General features: G+C 32.8%; 1 long non-coding RNA gene across 1 annotated transcript; it reads right to left on the minus strand.

Annotated features, from left to right (window-relative positions):
- Positions 1–6317: 6317 nt before the first annotated feature.
- Positions 6318–15889, minus strand: LOC145822438 (uncharacterized). The gene is made up of 2 exons (XR_014363714.1): positions 15633–15889; positions 6318–6635 (listed from the first exon to the last, which is right to left on the minus strand). It is a non-coding gene; the product is annotated as an uncharacterized LOC145822438 (long non-coding RNA).
- Between the last annotated feature and the right edge of the window lie 237 nt (positions 15890–16126).

Genomic DNA, 16126 nt, shown 5'->3' on the forward strand with positions numbered 1-16126 from the left:
TGGTTATATATTTATATAATTTCTATATTTCAGTTTCTACCACTTAAATGATTTATTCACCAAACTGAGTTATGTAAATATTTCGGCCTAACTAACTATCCATGGTTATTTCGTGTCCCTTATACTCTTGGTATAATATTTCTCACCCTGCCATTTGCTTATAGCTGTTTACCACTTTTCAAGAAACATGCAATTTAGAAATAGCTTTTGGAAAGTCTTAGATGCGAGGCTGCGGAATAGACACACACATCACTCTTATTGATATTTTCATATGTAAATATCGGCTTTTTTGGTCAATATAATTTTGTAATAAAAATAGAAGCTCCGATGATTATTTTAGTACCCTCATTTAAATATTACTTCCACTCGCGTTTATTGATTTGTTTAAGAATTGGCCGGAGGTAACCTCAATTACTGGCCATCACGATGCTTAACCCTTGGGTATGGGGAGTGGATCGTGACAAATGGTGTCAGAGCATTGGTAAAAAATAAATAAATAAATCATCATTTGAGTATAAGACACACGCAAATCTAAGAAGTAGGATAGCGGGTAATTAGTACCTAAATATTATATTTTGTTAGTTGATTTAATTATATTATAATTTTGGGCAAATTACATATACCTCCCTCGAGATTTAGCTAAATTACAGATACCCCCTTGAGGTTTCGAAAATTACAGACACCCCATTGAGGTTTATATTTTCATAACAAATTGCCCATTGAGGATTATATTTTCATAACAATTTGCCCCCTATTTTGTTATGCAAATAGTACCTTCAGGGGGGATCTATAATTTCTCAAACCTCAGGGGGGTATCTGTAATTTTACTAAACCTCGAGGGGGTATATGTAATTTGCCCTATAATTTTATATGATTTTATATATATTATTATTTTTTTTTTGTGCATAATTTGTAAAAGATATTAGATATAATTTATATTTGATATAGCAAAAGAAGGAAAAGAAACAGAGAGTGTCGGGCTCAAGCACCCACCAAAATTATAATATAATTAAATATATATAATTTTCAGTTCAATATTAAAAAAAAAAATTATTTCGACTTTTTTGAAAGTGGGTTCAAATTATAAAGATACTAATCTTGAAACTATTTCCCCTCAATGAAAAGTTCATCTTAAATTTTTTTTTAACTCTTACATATGATTCTATCATTGTGTTCTCATTTATTTTTATCGTAAAGAAAACGAGTGAAATTTTTTTAAAATCACTGATTGTTTCTCATTTTGGTTCAAAACAATTTTTGACAACAGACAATGAGTTATTTTTGGTAAAGTTCTTTTTTTTTGAGGTAATATTTTTTATTAGATCAATCATTTAATATATATATTTATCAGAGTGCGCAGTGGATAGTTTGCACACATGACAAATTTCGAGGACGAAATTTTAAAATGAGGGAAGATTGTAACAACCCAGATTTTTAATTATTCTGTAAAATTTATATTAATATTATTTAATTTCAGTTGAAAAAATATATGATTTATTTTGTATTATTATGTGTAATTTTGTAAAATAATATAATTATTATTAATTTAGGGGTCAAAGTATAAATGAATAATAATAATAGGCATGGTAGTAAAATAAATAATTAATTTACTGTTGGTATACGATGGAGTGTAATTTAATTAAGAATTAATTAATTAATTTATATAATTATATTAAAAATTTGAGTCAAAATGTAATTATCTTAAATATCTATTAAGATAAGGATAAATGGCCACGTGGTGGCCCAAGGACGCCTTATCTCCCTATAAATAGGGAGGTGATTCAGCTGGGAAAGAGAAGAAGAAAAAAAGAAAAAAGAAGAAAGAAAGGAAAGAAAAAGAGAGAAAGTAGGAGAGAAAGGAAGAAAAATAATGGAAGTTGAGAGGGTTTTTGATAGTAGAAAAAAAAGGGTGAGATATTAAAGTTAAGGTGAGTTATATTATACCTTGAGTTACTATTATATATTTTATGTATGTTTTGTTTTACCATATGTATTTTATACAAGTTATGTTTTATAAATTATTATAAGTTATATTACTATTTCACTTACGTGGATTAATTTTGAACCCTATTTGTTAAAATGAAATCCATGGATATGTTTGTTTAATTTTTAATGAATATTTGACTATAACTTTATAAACAATTATATTTTGTATGTACCACTACGGGAGTCTCACACCTTGGGGGACTTAAATAACCATTGACTTATGTTTGGTCACTTTGTGGCCCTCTGTTTGTTATGGATCCATTGACCTCTGTTCGATGCGGAGCAAAGTACTGTACGGAGCTAAGTGCTACACTGTTGTGGGAGCCACCTCTAGAGTTCGTATGAGCCACCTCGTACCTTTGTTCTGACTGTCACTTTTGTGACCTCTGTTCTGTTCTGTTCTGTACCGTGATTATGGTTATATATTTACATAATTTCTGTATTTCAATTTCTACCACTTCAATGATTTATTCACCAAACTGAGCTATGTAAATATGTTGGCCTAACTAACTATCCATGGTTATTTCGTGTCCCTTATACTCTTGGTATAATATTTCTCACCCTGCCATTTGCTTATAGCTGTTTACCAATTTTCAGGAAACATGCAATTCAGAAATAGTTTTTTGAAAGTCTTTGATGCGAGACTGCGGAATAGACACACACAACACTTTTATTGATATTTTTATATGTAAATATCGGTCTTTTTGGTCAATATAATTTTGTAATAAAAATAGAAACTCCGATAATTATTATGGTACCCTCATTTAAATATTACTTCCACTAGCGTTTATTGATTTGTTTAAGAATTGGCCGAAGGTAACCTCAATTACTGACCATCACGATACTTAACCCTTGGGTACAGGGAGCCAGTCGTGACATGCCTTATTATTTAGGAACACATATTTAGGAACACATTGCTGAAACAATCTTCTGTGTAAAATAAATAACTCGAAACAAATCAAACAAATAAAAATAAATTACTTACAGAATTTATTTACCGAACCGAATAAGCACAAAATCCGATCAAGTCGAGTGTGTGACACTCTGTCTTTAAGACAGATTCGCCTCGATTCGGTACTTACGGATAAATGACATTTATATCCCAGGATACAATGACCTTTACACAGATTGTAGTAGCACTCCAAACAATCTGTACGGCCAACAAAACCTGTGTTCTATACTCTCAGAAATTTTCCTAAAACAATATGAAGAATGTATATGCAAAAGAGCACGAAAGAAGGCATGAAAAATGAAATTTCTGAATTTTTAAAATGCTGGAAACAACCTGATATTTATAGACAGAGAGGTGACTATTAGATCTGTCAGAACAGGTTCAATTTGACAGAACAGATCTGTTTTTGAATTAAACAGGTGTAAACAGTTTTGAACAGATAACTGCAGCAGTTTCAAATCTGTTTGAACAAATAATTGCTGGTAGTTTTCAACATGTTGCAAATAGTTAATCTGTTGGCGCAAAAAATTAAATTAATTTTGTTTAGAAATTCAAATAATTTTCCTACAAGGATTTGAATAAATTCAAATAAATTTTGTCCAAAAAATTAATGTTAGAACCGACCTGACCCACAACCCACACCCGGCACGGCCGGACGGACGGACGGATAGACGACGGCGCGCCCGCACGATCGTGGTGGTTTGAGGTAAGGCCCACTTTGTCCATAACTCCTCCCTTCTACAAATATGGGATGCCCCTTGGGGCCCAACCTAAGTGTTGCCACCTAGAGCTTATATACATACACAAGCTCTCTTAAAGTTTCAATGTAGGACAAACTTTACAACGAAACCCACATTTTATTCTTTAATTGTCCATTCCACAAACCCGAAAATGACGTCAAGTTCCTATTCACTTGTAAATGGTTTTGATGAACCATTTACACTGTATGACTTACCAAGTGGCAAGGACCATGTCACATCTTTGGACTCACCCCAAAAGATATATGGGCCCCACTCAAATTTGGGCTCAAAGTTGGTCCAAATTAAGCTTATAAAAAACCATAATTCCAACAATCCCCCACATGAATGGAATTTGACGCAGAGAAAATGCAACAACATAATCTAAATATTGAGAATACATAAATTGAAAATATTCTGCTAAGGATAGGTAGCTTTTGGCTTTGAACCTTCCCTTGTGAGACACTATCGGATTTACTACCTAACCATTGAATATGATGTCTTGAAGTGTTCAGCAATTTGTGTAAACCAAGACAATAGAACTTACGCAGTATATTACCTGTAACAACCCCGACCTATGATTAGCTGATAAACCATGATTAGCTAATAAATCATGATTAGTTATGCCTAATGAGTAATCAAGATGAAATTTTGAATTGATTACATGTGCATTGTATTGTTGGTGTTTCTATCTGTCTCTCGTAGAAATATCTGTTTGTGTCTCTGTTTCGGTTTGCGAATTGAAGGCCTTATTGATATCCGATCAGGAAATTGATTTAGTATTTGTGTTATGTGGAATTTTTAAAATTTTATGATAAGTTTAATTGAAATTTGATTTGGAACGAATTAATTAGATTTAAATAATGCTCAATTGATTAGTGGTAAGCCTAATTAATTAAACTCCCTAATCAAGCTTATATAAGGCAATTACACCACTTTGAGTCATCATCTCTTCATCATTTTGAGCCTGCACACATGAGAAAAAGAGAGAGAAATAGAGGAATTGAATTCAATTAAAAGATTTGCTAGGGAATTAAGGAAATTGGCTTGGAAGCTTAAAGATATAGCAACCTAGAGCTTAAATCAAGAGTGAGGTAAGGATTTAAGCCCTTACTTGTGTAATTGAGATGTATTACATGAATTCAAGACAACATAGAACAAGAATTGAACTAGGAAAGGAGAATTAGAAAGGTTACCATACATGCATGCAAATTCTCATGCATGTCCATATCTTGGTTTAATTCAAAGAATTCAACATGTTTTTGCCCTAAACAGCTCATTTGCTCATGATTTGGAAACTTGGAGCTCAAATCATTTCATGCGTGTCATGTTCATGTTATGTTTTCACATTTCAAGCTTGAGTTTGTATAATTGACATGCTTATAGGTCTTGATTTCATGAAATGATCTTTGATTCTTTATGTTTTCCATGTTTAGACTTGTTTTCTCAAGTTTTGGGCCCAAAGGATGTGTTTTGAAAGGTTAAAGATGAGTTTTGAAGTTTGTTGGTGAATTTGGAAATTCCAGCATTCAACCTCACCGCTCGAGCTACAGATCCTGCGCTCGAACGACCACTCTGTGTTTTGCACTCCTGCTCGAGCGACAAATAGTCGGCTCGAGCGTGAAATTCATGCTTCCAGAAGTTTCCTATCTTTGTAGACCACTCAAGCAATAAGAGTTCCCCTTGAGTGAAGACCTCAATCATACGTTTGAGCGACCATTGAGCGGAAAATTCACACAACTAGTACTTTTGCAAAGTTTACAGACCGCTTGAGCGAAGGAAGTTGCGCTCGAGCGACCACTCACATATCTGGCCGTCCGCTCGAGCGAGGGAAGTTACGCTAGTGCGAGACCTCTGTTTTCAGCAAATTTGTCTAAGTGTTGAATAGCATGTTTTGACATCCTCATTGCATCCTAGGCATTCCTAAACCCTATTTAAGACATAATAATGAGGATAAGAAGTAGAAACACACCTAAAAAGAAAGAAAGTTCATAATTCTGGGTGTATAATTCAGTACGTATTCGTTTTGTATCTATGTTGGTCACGCGTCGCAAGTTACCTGATTTGTCTACTCTGTTGTTTGCTTTGGCGCTATTTATGAGTAATAATTTTGTAAAGCTATGTTTACGTTTAAGTATTTTCTTATATGATATGACAAGAAATGATCTGTTTTCATGAAATCCTATATTCTGTAACAATGAATGATAGTCCATATATTGAAAAGTAGGGGTAGGCGCGGATCGGTTGCGGCCACGAAACCTCCAATCCGCCATTCGTCCGCCAGATTGGTGGATTGGAGAAAATCAATCCGCATCCGTCCGCCAATTCGGCAGATACGGATTTTGGCGGATTGGCGGATGGATATGAATCGGTTTGGCGGTTTGAAATTTTACAAATTTTCAACATACAAAAAAAAAAAAAAAAAACCCCTAGGCAATGCAATATTTATTCATTCACATCTATGAAACAACCTAGACAGTGCAAAATTCATAGCAATGGGCATAATTCAAAATATTTATTCATTCACATCTATGAAACAAGTGCAACCTGGGCAATGCAAAACAATTTTCATTGCAATGGGCATAATTCAAAATATTTTATTCATTCACATCTATGAAACAACCTGGGCAGTGCAACTTGAATTGCAATGGGCATAATTCAATATTGGTTCCAATTGACATAATTCACTATCACCCAAAACATTGTGCATCCAATGGGCATAAATCATCTAACTTACACATAAAACATAAGAAAACATTGTGCATCCAAGTGACAATCATCCAAGAGTTCCAAAAATAAAAAAGTTACAGTCATCCAACAAGCATTGTGCATCCAAAAAAAAAAAAAAGTTACAGTCATCCAACAGATATTTTGTATCAAAAAAAAAAAAAGTTACAGTCATCCAAAAAGAAGCAAAAAAACTATTCATTTCCTTTCATCAAACCATGAGCCATGTAAACCTGCATAACAAAAAAATGAAATTATTTAATAAGGAAACACTAAAAACAAAAAGTCTTAAACTTAAAACAAATAAACATATATTAATAACATTTAACAAATGGATAGTATTTTACCAATGATATAAAACTTGAATAAAATTACTCTCTAAACTTAGGCTTGAACATGGACTTGATTCTGAAACAATTACGCATAAAACATAACACAACAAAAACATGTAAAGTGAAGATAGTGAATTTTCAAAAAAAAAAAAAAATCATTGTATATATATTACCCGAATCATATTGTTGTTCAAATTCTTCAACATCCTCCATTACTTGTCGAAGGCATATTGGAATGTTACTTCGAAGCCAATTTTGTGTACAAACAAGAACCTTCACCATCTTGGGAGCACGTAAACTACGAAATGGATCAAGTATACGACCTCCTGTACTAAAGGCCGACTCAGAAGCAACAGTGGAAATAGGCATTGCCAACACATCTTGTGCTATAAGTGCTAATACTCTTTACTTAGTTACATTAACCTTCTACCACTCAAAGATATCAAATTGAGCATTATTCCCACATTTCTCAATATCACCCAAGTACTTGTCCAATTCCGATATACTCCCACTACTAGAAAATTGCCCCTCCAAAAATGAGTTAAATTAAGAGTTCACAATAGAGTGTGGGTCATTTTCATCTATCACCATATCTACTCTTTTATTTACATTGGAGGCATGCACACTTGTTCAATCAAGTGTGGCATAATTATCATACAATTGACTCAAACAATTTTTCACCTTGTTTAACATTTCTTTCACTTTCATCACATCTCCACCAAAAATTGTTAAAAAACAAAATTGCAAATATGTCATTTTTCTTCGAGGATCAAGCACTACCGCAACATACAAAAGTAGATTGATTTTATCCCTATTTCCCCAATACTTGTCAAACTTCTCTTTCATTTTTTTTTGCCATTGAAGACAAAATAAGATCATTGTCTTTGATTAATTGTCCAATCATATTTTCAATGACAAAAATTTCAATGTAGAATGTGTTTGAAGTAACAAATAAAGACCCAGAAAATCTTTTTGTTGCATTGTAAAACATTCTAAGAAATTTCAAAAACACCTTACAATTATCCCAATCCTCGGCTGTAGGCATCTCTCTCCTCTCACCCTCTACATTATTCAAAAAGTAGTGTTTGTAATTGTAGTCCTCTTCACCCATTCTTTGAAAAGCACTCTCAAATTTTTCTGCCGCTTCCAACATAAGATATGTGAATTTCCATCGTGTTGGCACATCTAAGCACAAGAGAATCTTACTCTCAGTTTTTAAACTTTCCACATACTTTTTAAAAGTGTCAAGATAGTTTGGAGAAGACCTCACATATCTCACTGCATGCCTCACATTCACTATACAAGATTCAATATCCTTCAATCCATCACTAACTATGAGATTTAGAATATGCACACAACAACGCGTGTAAAAATTCATGGCCCAAGACAGTTCCTTTCCATAGTTTTGTGGTTCGTTTCAAGAATCTAATGGTTAGATTATTGGAACTCGCATTGTCAACAGTCACGGTAAAAAGGCCATCAATGTCCCACTCTTTCAAGAGTGCCTCAGTTTTTTTACCAAGAGTTTCTCCTTTGTGGTCTTCAACTTGACAAAAATTTATGATCCTCTTTTGTAACTTCTAATCATCATCAATGAAATGTACAATTAGACACATATAACACAAATTTTGTATGGAAGTCCATGTGTCTGTGGTAAAACAAATTCTACGCTCCTTCACAATTTTCTTCAACCTCTCCTTTTCATTGGTGTATATGTCTAGAATGTCCCTAGCAACGGTATATCGAGATGGGATCTTAAACTTGGGTTGCATGACATTACAAAACCTCTTAAAACCAACCCCGTCCACAAATCTAAAGAGCAATTCATCAATTAGCATCATCTCCGCAAGATACCTTCTAGCAACTTCTATAGAAAATGACGTAGCCACAACATCAACAATACCCTCCCTACCAACTTCTCTAGGTTTAAATCCCAATGATTGTTGCCCATGAGTATCCCTATATGGATACTTTGTACAATTTTTCAAATGACTTAACAAATTACTTCTTCCATAACTCTTAGAGCCTGTCATATATTCTTTCTTACAATACTTGCACATAGCCTTATCTTTCCTATCAATGCCTTTAATCTTTTCAAAATGATCCCAAGCTTTTGATGTTGTACTCCCACCACTACTACTAGTTTTGGCTAGGGGTGGTGTAGGAGGAGGAGCACTAGGTTGGGTGAAAGGGTCAATAGAAGATGATTCGGGCTCAATATTAAGACTCCAAAAAAATGTTTCTTCACTTGAAGGATCCATGACCACAAGATTATCAAATATACTGCCAAAACCAATAAAAATTCATTCAAAATATACTTTTCAAATCCATGGTCTAACAATAGTTTAACAAAAAAAAAAAAAAAAAAAAGCTTGAAAGAAAATAAACTATGTATTTATTAAACATATAGAGTATTCAATTAATTATAAAGCTACAGATTGGATTTTTTAAAAGTAGAGAGCAACAAGACTAGTAACAAATGCATTTTTTAATGTAAAGCTAACTGAGAAGAGTATTCAATTAAACATATAAGCAACTTAACATCTATTTTGCAACTCAATGGAGTCTTCTTTGTTGGAAAATTCTTATTCTTCCTGTGTTTTTTACCTTCAAGGTTTCTATTTTCTCAAACTTCTTATGCAACTGTGAATTGGAATGCTTTCTTGGCAAAGCTTGAGACCTAATTGTTACAATATTGGTTAATCGTATCTTATAATTAAAAGGCAGATTGAAAAAAAATAAAAAATAAAAAAAAATTGAAAAGTTCTTACTTGCCCAAGTCTCTACAGACTGGATAATATTTATTGTACCACAACAAGATCAATAGTAATTTGACATCAGAAGCGAAGGATTCAACTGGTGGAACTTTAAACATGGAGTCTAGGTCATAATAGGTTGCTTACAATCTTTAAACAATTAATTAACAGAATAGGTTGCTCACAATCTTTAAACAATCAATTAACTTTAATCATGAACTTTAAACAATTTCAACATGTGATGAACTGAGAGACATAATAGGTTGCTCACAAGGCAACCATAAACATGGAGTCTAGGTCATAAATTTAACACAGTCAAATACTTAGAAACATTATTAAACATGATTAATGCGCAGAAACATGATTAAACATGAGTATTTGATCAATGACAACCCAAATTTATGATTAATTTAACACACACTACAAGAAATTGCACTTTTGGCGACGACGTCAATTTTTCATTGCTAAAAGTATATTTTTGGTGACACAGTGATCAATTTCGTTGGTAAAAGTATACCTTTATTGACGCAATTTGCTACCGTCGCTAAAAAAACATAACATTCTTTTAGCGCCAAAATTTTTGGTTGGCGCCAAAATTTCAAAACTTTTAGCTACGAAGCTTATGTTTTAGCAACAACAATGAGCGTTGCTATTAGTGTGCTTACTTTTGGCAACGACAAGTTGGCGTGGGCAAAGAGTTAACCATTTAGTGAGAATAACACTATTCGTCGGTAAAAGTTTTGCTAGTGAAATGATGTGATTTTGTGATTTGTGTTTTGATTATAACTTTTCAAAGAGTTTTAAATATTCTAGTTACTAAATTATAAAATTAAAATGATCATTGAATTAGATAAAAAAAAATTGAACCCATTAAAATTCCAAACAATCTGTACGGTAACAAAACCTGAGTCCTATACACTCAGAAATTTCTCTAAAATAATATGAAGAATGTATATGCAAGAGAGCACGAAGGAAGGCAAGCAAATGAAATTTCAGAATTTTTAAAATGTTGGAAATGGCCTGGTATTTATAGATAGATAGGTGACTATTAGATCTGTTCAAACAGGTTCAATTTGACAGAGCAGATGTGTTTTTTAATTAAACAGGTGCAAACAGTTTTGAATAGATAACTGCAGCAGTTTTAAATTAATTTCGTTTAGAAATTAAAATAATTTTCCCGCAAGGATTTGAAAAAATTCAAATAAATTTTGTCCAAAAAATTAATGTTAGAACTAAATTGACCCACAACCCACATTCTCACTCGACACGGCTTGACTCGATTGGCTGGTCAAACGGACAGCGACAGCCAGAGCGTAGTGGTTTGGACTAAGGCCCACTTTGTCCATAACTTCATCCTTCTACAAACTTGGGGTGTCCATCAAGGCCCAACCTAAGTGTTTCCACCTAGAGCTTATATACATACACAAACTCTCTTAAAGTTTCAATATGGGACAAGCCTTACAAGGAAATCCACATTTTATTCTTTAATTGTCCATTCCACAAACCTGAAAACAACGTCAAGTTCTCATTCACTCATAAATGGTTTTGACGAACCATTTGCACCGTGTGACTTGCCACACGGCAAGGAACATGTCACCTCTTTGGACCCACCCCAAAAGACGTGTGGACCCCATTCAAATTTGGGCTCAAAGTTGGCCCAAATTAAGCCTACAAAAAATCATAATTCTAGCACAAATTGATTGTTATCAAGAAATAGCACCCCGATATGATCTTTACTAAAAATGTCTTCTCAAGTGTGCCAATATGGGTAAATTTTTCAATGTGCCTCTTGAAATTTGGACTGAAGATGGATTGAGTTACATAGCAAGTTTTATCGAAAATCCGTTGTAACTTGATGAATTTACTCAAAACCATAGCCGGTTAACATTTGCTAGAATTTGAATTGAAATAGAAGCTACTAAGGATATTCCACCCTTCTTTGCTGTAAACTTAGCATATGGAGACCGTTCAAAATCAAAGTGGAAGTTCCTTGGAAGCCCCAAGTATGTGGAGAATGCAAAACATTTGGTCATACCACAAGTTTGTGTCCAAATAAATCGAAAACTCAAGCTTCTAGTAAACTCAAACAAGAGTGGAAGGCCAAAGAAGTAGCCGAGATGAAGGAGAGAGGCAAGCCAAATGAATGGGTTAAAGTGAAAAAGATAAGAAAGGCAAGAACGTCATTGATGCTCTAATGGTTAACTTTGTTCCTACACCTCCATCTTTATTGAATGCGTTTAATATTCTCAATACTTGTGTAGCCAATGAGGAGGTTTCTTTTTGTGCTGATCTTAAGAGTGTGCTTAATGCGAATGAAGATATTCTGAATGTAAAAGCTTCAAAGGAAGAGAAAGAAATTGTCGGAAATGTGGGTAATATAAATGGGTTAGCCCCTAGATTATATTCACGTTCCAAAGGAGCTTCGCAATCCCTTTTAGATGGAACATTCGTTATTCCATGGACAAACCCATCTTCAAAAGTGAAAAACAAGAAAAAGTTTCTTGAGAGACTCGCTAATCTTAAACTTGCTCAACGTGTTAGCCTCTCTATCAAGTCTAAGAAATCAAGTTGTAAGACTCCTATAAAATCGTAGGAGTATCCGTTGATTATTGTTTGGCCTAACTTTAGTTTCTCCTTATATGTTAATCTACTTGTTAGATTTTGTGTAGAAGCTAGGCTTATTTTTTCTCTCCTTGAAGGGTGTGTTGCCTCTAAACGTGTAATGAACCTCACTGTAATATATATTTTTTTGGTATTACCTACCAAAAAAAAATAAATAAATAATCAAAACCTAGGTCTATGACAAACTAGCATGGTCCAAACTAAATAAATAAATAAAATAAAATAATTGAGGTGAAATAATTAATTTTCATGACAGAAGAATGAATGAATAGGTGGGGATCACTATATATATGTATACTAGTGAGGAGGCTGCGTGCAAAGCACGCTAGCTGATGCCCATTAAAATGCCCATTAATGAAAGGAGATAATAATAATGTAATTTTGTTAAATCTGTATAAATTTGTAGATTTAAACTTCATTTTATATAATGAAATACTATATAATTATACAATTATATAATTATATGTAGTATTTTAAAGTAATAATGCAGTATATATATGATATAATGAAATACTATTTATGTATAGATATTATAATTTGAAGAATATTAAATATAAAGTAAAGAAATAATGGGGAAAAAATGATTCAACCATGCTTGAAACAAATATTTGGTCAAGACTCATATATTTTCTTAGCAGATTTGGTGCACATTAACCATGGCATAGCAATAACTCATAGCTCAAACTTTCGGACAAAAACATAGCATGGCAAAAATGAGACAGTATCACATGCAAATCAACAGGAATTTTAATAATAGGTTAATCTAAGAATTTGTTTTTTTTTTTTTTTTTCAACTTAAGCATATGAAATCTAGAAAGAAAATTTATATGCACTGAACTTGACAGTGTATGAGCACCTTAATAAAGGTAGTACACTTTTAAAGAAAAAACAGACTATTATGCAAATGAAATTAAAGTAGCAGACTATTAGAAAAAAAACATAAATATAGAGAGTAGAAAAAAAAAAAATAATGCATCCAAAAAGTAGTACACTTTTTACATGTCCATAAATACAAAAACCAACAACTATAACTGTTTAAAATATTTCAAAATTATGTTTGGATCTAATAACAAGTACACTGAACAACATGCAATACATGAAGAACTACATAACATAAAAATCTAAGACAAACACCTAAGATGAAGCATTACTTTCATCATAATGCAACTCAAATTCAGAACCATCATATCTTTTTACAAATTCTTCATCTTTTTTGGCAATATCTTTAGAGATCTTTTTTTTAGCAACATTCACATTAGTTTTTGCCGTTAGGTGTTTTCAACTAGGCCATTTCAATGAATATGAACACAATTCCAAGTCAATAAGTTTATCAAAGAATTTTTCTTTCACAGTGCAAAAGAAAAAAGAAAAAAGAAAAGATAAACAATTCATTCATATGTTTGGTTGTACACTTTGAAATACACATTCATTCCTATGTTTTGAGCACATTCATTCAAGTTTTTTGTGATCAAAACCAGTCTGCCCATGTAACAGCCCATTAACAGTCCCAGGTATGACCCACTGAACCCCCCAACATCTCATAATTTCAGACCAAAGCTCCAAAACTGATTCACTTCGTCCTTATAGAAAATGCATACTGAGCTAATATTGTTATTGAGCACACCAATTCTCTATAAATAAATAAAAACAGAGGTTTTGATTCTTCCTAACCAAACCAGCCATCCAAAGAATTTGGATATAATAAAAATAATTCCACAATATACATAATTCATCTCATATCCTAAACATATTATCCAGACAATTAAATAGGGCCTATATGCTTGGAACCAACCAACCAATAGAGTAATCCAGTTTAGAACTTAATTCTTGGACTACAATTAACTACAAAACAAAGTTAACAATGCAATTAGAATTCCATAGCAATGAGAATAAATTTGCAAAAGAATGAGATTAATCTTGGATTTCAAAGATAATAATTTGAAGAATTCTTTTTAAAATGAATTTAATCAGGTCCATGACTCACAGGATCATTCCTTTTAGCATCATAACACATCATGAATTCCCATTGAAGTCGCTTATTCTACTGCCACTCAAGTAGAATTCATACCATTCAAATTATACACCCATCCTAACATCATAGCCCTCCTTTTGTGCTCCAACCGTACCACAATCTGACCCCAAGATCAGATGATTAGAAGTTGATAGCAATTACCAAGAACTTCATGCATACTCACAAAAGGCTCTAAGGCCCTCACAGATTTATCTTGAGAAAACTAAAATTAAAAGCTTTCACTTCTTAAGAAATGATGTTTTCTATTTTATATATATTAAAAAAACAAAAGAAAAAAAAAAGAAAAAAAAACTCAGACTTGTTCATAATAATAATTATGAATGAAGAATAGTGTATTCCTCTGTTATATGAACACCTAGCATGCAAAAGGTAGTAATATTATGCCTCAAGTTGAACTAAACAAATAACATGGCAGATTGAAGGACTACATCATCTTGAAGTTTTCGTTTTGCTTTTCTAATTGATATTTTGAAGTCATATCTTGAAGTTTCTGTTTGAATCTTCCTATTTTCCCCTTCATTTTATATCTACTTGGAGTTGTCTTTAGGTTGTCTTAGTGTTACTATTCAAATTATAAACCCATCCTAACATCATAACCCTCCTTTTCTGCTCCAACCATACCACAATCTGACCCTAAGATCAGATTGTATTATATATACTATTAGGAGACTTCACAATTGTTAACAAAAAAAAAAAATTTAATCGCACGAAGACCAGGGCAGCATCTGAGGAACAGGGCATGGGACTTGGTGTTTTACGATCAGTGAAAGTGCACAAAACGGGGGCAAACAACATTCTTCCAAGTGTGCTGGTCCATGGTGGCATGACATGCATTCACATACTTGTAAATGACAAATTTGAATTTTAGAAATGCTTTTGGTATATATGAATTTCATGGATTGAAAATCAAGGCCATACAAGTATTTTTAACGACATTATTAAACTTAGCCCTGTTTTTTGGTTGTAATTTTGTCAATCCTTTCAAAAAAATTTGAAACACCTATCATTTTCATTTTTATGCCCCCCCCCCCAAAAAAAAGTTTTAAAATGTCAAAAACAACTTTTTGATATTTCCTAAAAGTCAGTTGTTTTCAGAAATATTTTCCCAAAACAATTCACCAAACAATTTTTACTTGTGTTTTTAAAAATTAAAAAAAAAATTGAAATATGAAAACGGGGGGAAAATTAGGGCTACACAGTTTTAACAAAAAAAAATCAATGAAATAAAAAAATTTAACAACGCAAAGAACAATGAAGAGAAAAAGTAACAAAACAACAAAATTTACCCTATCATAACTCAAAAATCCATCTTCCAAATAACCTTTGTAGGAGAAAAATCAATTTCTTTGATTGAATCTGACGATATGATTCGAAATTGTGGATTAACTCCAAAACACACAACAAAATCATAACAATAATGAAATCAAACATTTAACAACACAAAGAACAAATAAGGAAGAGAAACAATAACAAAATCGAGAAATTTACCATATCAGAACTGAGAAATCCATCTTCGAAAGACCCTCCGTGGAAAAAAATGAGGAAAAAATGACAAATTAAATCTGGTTCAATCTATTTCTTGCATATCGCATTAGCGGAGACATGCAGAGAGAAACGAATCAAAAACACAAAAATGAGAGAAAGAGGGAGAGAGAGAAAAAAAGCAGAGCAATATATTTTCTTTTCATGATTTGCTGAATAGAGCAACAGCTGGAAGCATTAGCAACCATATATTCTTTTCATGATTTTCCATTATTACCCCCTAAAGCCTTACAACATAAAGGATTCAAGAAGAGTAAAATGGGCTTTTTACCATTGCAGATGCAGAAAGCACTGCTCATTCGAGGATGAAATTACTGTTCACTTCCCATCCATGTTTTATATATATTGTATAGATATGTATTTTTGAACTAGGGGATCATGGAACTAGAGTGGCGGAAGAGTATAGAAGTAAATTTGTGTCAGTAGAGCTCCACCAACTC

The sequence above is a fragment of the Camellia sinensis genome, chromosome 3 (assembly GCF_055761805.1).
Source record: "Camellia sinensis isolate YWXY chromosome 3, ASM5576180v1, whole genome shotgun sequence".
Taxonomy (NCBI): domain Eukaryota; kingdom Viridiplantae; phylum Streptophyta; class Magnoliopsida; order Ericales; family Theaceae; genus Camellia; species Camellia sinensis.